Below are 6,419 nucleotides of genomic sequence, written 5' to 3'. Positions count from 1 at the left end.
CAGCCCTAAATATCTGTCATCAAGACACCCTAATTCACACAGGGTCGGTCACAGATTAACCTAACTAGAACCACAATGACTAAAGAAATACTACCAAAAAACGGGGAAAACTCTACACAGATAATAAAAAAGGCACAATTCAAACATTTCTCTGTGGAGCTGTGAGTCAAAGTGCTTAGCATTGAACCAGCATGCTACTCTTTTATAATTAAAATACTGTATATGCTATAAAAATAGGTACAGTATTGTTATGTAAAACAGATGAGAATAAAAACAAGACAAAATAATCTTTCTATGAGTCAAACATTATCCACACTCCAGTTATATTAAAACTTCTGTTGGCAGTACTGTCTTATTAGCCCTTTCTGTACGAGGCTCCTATCTCCCCAGTCACTGCTGTGCAGGTGTGAACATGTTACGTCTGGTCATTTACAATTTCTGTGTGAGAAACAATGGCTGCTGCACTTGTGATTTGCACAAAAGAAGAGCAACGTTCAGTGATTCGTTTTCTGTGGTCTGAGGGTATGCTTGGTACCAATATTTATCAAAGACATTGTGCACAGTATGGAGAAAGTGTCACAAAGAAGTGCGTATGAATGTGTGTATGAAAATTTGTAACATATGTGTGCATGTGTGTGTGTGTATGAAGTCACGAAGAAGTGTGTATGAATGAATAGAAAAGTTCACAAGTGTCAGCCTTGAAGAAGGAGCGGGATGCCCGTCCATGTCCACGACTGATGACAACATTGTGTGTGCATGTGAAATAATTCTGTTGAACAGATGAGTTGCAGTATATGATGTGGTAAATCATTTACAAATCAGTCATGGCTGTGCTATGCAATAATCCATGACAGACTTGGGTTTTGAAAGAAGCCCTATGAGGACGAACATTAATGATGAAGCGGTCGGCAGCGGTGCATTAGTGGTTCACAGCTCAGCCTAAAACATTTTTTAATGAAGGAATACGAAAGCTTATTGACAGATGGACAAAGTGTGTCAAAAAGTAGGGAGATAATGTTGAAAAATTATGTATTTGTCTTTTCTGAAAATTATTTATTGATTGCAATAAATACTACAGCTGGAATGCAGATAGTTTTTGACTCACTCTAGTAATTTCATTCAGTAGTGAGAAAACGTTTTGTAAAGATCCAAGCTGATCTATGAAAAAAGCCCTAAAATTTGCTTTTTTGAATTGGCGTGTCCGACTCTGGTCCTCAAGGGTCACAGTGGCTGCAGGTTTTCATTCTAACCATCTTCTTAATTATTGGACCAGTTTTTGCTACTAATTAACTTCTTTTGCCTTAATTTTAACTGATTTGACTGAGAACCCAGAATTGCTTCTTTTTTCCGTAATTAGCAGCCAAACAGTAACGAGACACAAATTGAGCCGACACACAACCAGCTAACTTGCATCCATCACACAATATCTGATAATAAAGAAAAGTAAAGATCTCAGTAATTGTGATCTGTTCAGGTCACCAAAACATTTTGAAAGTGTCATTAGAAAAAACAGAAAATCAACAGTTTTGGAAACACCTGCTGTGGCAGAATGAGAGCACCAACAATCATGGAATTAAATAATGGGTTTAATTAACAGTAAGAACTGGATTCTCATTAAGTAACTGGTTGGAGTTTGAAGCCCCAATTTAGCTGTTAATCAGCTTCACATCTCTTTTCTATTTGGATGCCATTTAATAAAGAAAAGAATCGATTCAGAGGTCTAAATCATTAAAAACAGGTCTATTAAAATGAAGGAAACAAAATTTAGTTAGCATTGAAAACTGACCACTGATTAGGAAGAGGGTTAGAATGAAAACCTGCAGCCACAGTGGCCCTCCAGGATCAGAGCTGGATACCCCTGGCCTAGATGCTTGGATGTGTGAAGCGGTGAAGCCATCTTAAATTGACAGTTAATTGACATTATAGGTTGCTTTATTCCCACAGTAGCAGGCCTTTGCATTAAGGTTGGCATATTTTGCCTAAGTTGAATATGAATCAAAAATATCTAGAAACATAATTGGGCCACATTTAGGTAAATTTCTTTAAGAGCAAATATAACAACTATGCAATTTAGGCTTGTTTATGTTTCTCCATAGGGCATGTTAATATCCATCCATCCATCCATTATCCAACCCGCTATATCCTAACTACAGGGTCACGGGGGTCTGCTGGAGCCAATCCTAGTCAATACAGGGGGCAAGGCAGGAAACAAACCCCAGGCAGGGCGTCAGCCCACCGCAGGGCGTGCACTCACACACACCAAGCACACACTAAGGACAATTTAGAATCACCAATGCACTTAACCTGCATGTCTTTGGACTGTGGGAGGAAACCAGAGTACGCGGAGGAAACCCATGCAGACTCATTAAATTATGGGTGCTAACCTCAAACTCGCAGAGCTAAATCAAAGTGATAACAAGAGATCAAACAAAAATTGATCATTTGAAAATGGGAGTGTTTCAATAAATCTTTCCTTTATGTTTTCCACCAAAGTTTGGACACCACTATAACTGTGTGGTCATCTTTGATAACATGGTCATCATGGGGTTATTTGGAAAATGCATATTATATAACTAGAAAACGCCCAAGCCAGAGACATGTAGCAGTGTAATTGATCAAAATCTATAAAGTGGCGCTAATTATGATCTTGCTGCTGTTGCAATTTTGGATTAGCTCATCCAGCTTTTATCTCTCCAATTCAGAATGATCTTGTTAAATTTTAATAAATAAAATTATTTTTTAACTGAGAAACTGAAAGAAATGATTGTACTCTGTGATTTTTTTTTGCCTCCCAAATCTTTTTCTTCTGTTTGCAGTGATCCTGTGTTTCTTTTGGGGTGTGACCCATTCTTCTTGTAACATCCTTCACCAGCCATCCTCTGCCTTTTGCTCTACATGCCTGAGCCAACTTAGTGTGTTTCTCTTCAGCACAGTACCTATTGTCTCCACACTAAACATGTCTCTCAACTTGACATTTGTGTTGCTTTCATTTTTTGATACTCCATACATCCAAATGATCATTCTCCTCTTACATTCTTTCCAAATTTTCTTCATGTTGCTCCATCTTTGGTAATATCTTGCTCTACACTTGGTTTTTTATAAATGTTTCCTTTTAATTCCAGACAGACTGAAAATGAGAATGATAGATGCCTCCTAGGATTTCCTTCATGTACATTTAATTCTTGCCATCACTGCTATGCCAGCATCTCACTCTGCACTCAACATGCCACCTAAACTTCACTACCTTTTCCAAGACAACTCTATTGCCAATATCTAAATTGACTTCCTATATCCTTCCTCCCTGTTTCTACAAACAGAGGTTCATCTCTTATGCACCCATTTGTTATACTGTTTCTTCCAACACCCTACTGCAGATGCAGCATTGCCATGTACCCACCTGTTACACACTTGCTGCCCCTTTATACCCTCCACTTCACCTTAGTGTTTCCTGCATTTACTTTGAGGTCTTTCACTTCCAAGCAAGCTTTCCTTTTTAGTTTCCTCTACTTTAGATCCACTTTATTTTTTGCCAATAATATGAGATCATCGCTGTTCAAGAGTTTTCATGCTAATCATTTAAATACTTCTCTGGTCACAACCACTACGATTATCACAAAAAGCTACAGACACAGAACAGGTCCTTGGTGTAGCTTCACCTTTATCTCAAAACGTTTACTATCCACAGTCATGCTTCAACATACATCTACATTAATATAGACAATAATCATTTACTCATACCTAACTTTGTTAATGTCCACCTGAGCACATCTCAGCAAACATTTAATGCAGCTTCTTTTCCCTCATCTGATGCATTTACTGCATTTAAATGAAACAAAGATTGCCTCCATTTTACTGTTCCCAGACATGAAACCAGACAAGCTGCATATTACCAACTTTCATCTGATCCCTATTCCCTTCTCAAGTGCCCTTTCAACCACCTTCATTAACTGCTCCAAAAACAGGATGTGATCCAGACTCTGTACACTGGAGTGAATGTATGTCTTTTTGGGTCTGCAGTAGTCTTCCCTACACACATACACACACGCACATACTCAGTTTGCACAGGTCTGTCAGTAATTTAACTCCAAGTCATTCTTCTGCCTTTGACATGCTTGACCTATTCTCTTTTTCTTCTTCTTCAGTGCGTTCAGAACAATTCATGTAGTATAAATTGTGTAGTTTAGGAATTGGGGAAGCTATGAAAGCTGTTTAAGGATGCCATTGACAGTAACTACTCGTTCTTATGGGGTCTCCTGTATTGCTACCATGTTTGTACAAATTTGATGGCAATTAGTGGCAGCTGGTGAACAGAACAAAGCATCTTCTATGCTTTGCATACCATAATGAGTTTTAGTTTAATTCCATGTACAGTATTTGGAATAATGTACCTTGCATAAGACTGATAAGTGGAGGTTGTTATGGTTTAACTAGGAGTGTAGCTCTGAGTTAACTTTCTTTTTGGTTTATTTAATGGTTTTGATGTTCAAATGTTGTCTTTTTATGTTATTAATTATGTTCATAATATTGATTAGTCTTTTCTTGATTTATGTCAAACTATGTTTTTCTTTGAATATGTTTTCTTTAGTTATTTAAGTTATAACGTTTGCATTTCCATGTGCAAATTCATATTTTGTCATGTCCCTTTTGTTTTGCAGGTGGTACCCTGATGTCACCACTTTTGAAAGGCCATTTAGGTTAGAGCAGAGGAAGCTTTGGAGTGGTCATTAAGTTTGTGAAGGAGTTCTTTGTGAGTATTGTTTTCTGTTTGGATTTAGTGTTTTTTTTTTTGTTTGTTTTGTTTGTTTTTTTTGCTTTGCTCTTTTCATGTGTCTGAAAGAACTGGAAGAATTAAGTGGATACCAGCAAACTTTGTTGACCTGAATTGTCTATTCTTGCCTAGATTGGTCTAAAGTTCAATTGTACATTGGGACATGTGGTTGCCTTTTAGGCAACTCCTCTTGCTCTTTTGAGCATCTTTGCTATCTTTTCTGAGACATATATTCTTCATTTATATATACATTTAATAAATTGGTCTCTGCAAGCAAAACATTTTTTTTCCTTTCCTTACAAGGTACTTTATGTATGGTTTAGAACATTTTGGAGAAAAAAGAATAATTTGTACAATTTCTATTTCCAATGGCTTCAATGCTTTTAGAATTTGCAGACATGACTATTAATAGGCTCGTCTCACCTTTTTTCCTTTCTCCTGGAGAGATGTGGCCACCCAATTTAACCACAGTCACATCAATGGTGGGCTGGAAATGAGCCACCCTTCATCGGTCTTGAATCTCTTTTTCTCCTATCCTTTTCATTAAATAAAGTTGCATTTCTGAAAAAATCATTTAACCAATGACTAATGAAAACAAATTATGTCTAATTAACCCTGTTGTTTCAATGTCATTTTCATGTAAAAAATGCAAAACTAATTTAAATGGTTAGGAATGAATTCATGTTATATCTGTCTTAAGGACTGGAATATATCAATGAGACATTGGAACAATTTAACTGTTAGCCACTGTGAAAGTGGGATAGGTAAAGAAAGATTCATTACCCTTTTTAATATCCCACTATGCCACTAGAGGCCACTGAATGTTAGATTCACAGGTGTATTGGAGAGGACAGTCAACCGCCATACCACAAATCACACCTTGTGATGTGGGGGCTGTGCAGAGAAACCTAAGGCCACTAGAGGAAGCTCTTCACCTTTGAGTGCTGGATGGGTAACCAGGCAGTATTTGTAAAGGCTTACCCAGAAGGGTTTCCAGATCCAGGCTTATAAAGCTGCTACATTCAATATATGGGGCGCTTGGAGTTGGGAGGAAGCCACTGCTAATAAATAGACAGGTAAATAGGCTAGATGTAGACTAAGCAAGAGATAAACTGGAAGGCTTTAAGTGTTAGTCTTTCAATTATTTTCAACCCCTATGTTTTTATTAGGTATTTGCCTTGATTGTTCACGTGAATTGTTAATACAACCCTCTTCCTTTGTTACTTTCATTCTTCTGGTCATCATTTGGGTTTGGAGATGACACATGAGCACCTCTTACAGTTAACACCATCAAAATAAGCTTGAAGGACTGAATCTTTTCCTCTCTTTTGAAAATGTATGATCTTAAATTGTTATTTATAGGAAGTCTTTTTGAAACTACACATGAAATAACATTAAGCAAAATAATGAAATGACTATTCAAAATCTTTGGCATTTTATAATTAAAAAATGTTTGTCCATTTTGTTTTAACCACAGTCTAGAAGATTTGGTGCATTATTTGGATTAGACAGAGGTAGGCAGCAGTTTACCCTCATAACAATCAGTTAAAAGTGCTACACCCAATCAGTGTGTTTTATTTGCCATTCATAACCCCAACAATAAATTTATATTCTAATGATACCAAATAAAAGTTATAGAAATGCATTTCTC

Source organism: Polypterus senegalus, chromosome 4 (assembly GCF_016835505.1).
Source record: "Polypterus senegalus isolate Bchr_013 chromosome 4, ASM1683550v1, whole genome shotgun sequence".
In the NCBI taxonomy this organism is placed as follows: domain Eukaryota; kingdom Metazoa; phylum Chordata; class Cladistia; order Polypteriformes; family Polypteridae; genus Polypterus; species Polypterus senegalus.
Note: the sequence above shows the minus strand (reverse complement) of the source record.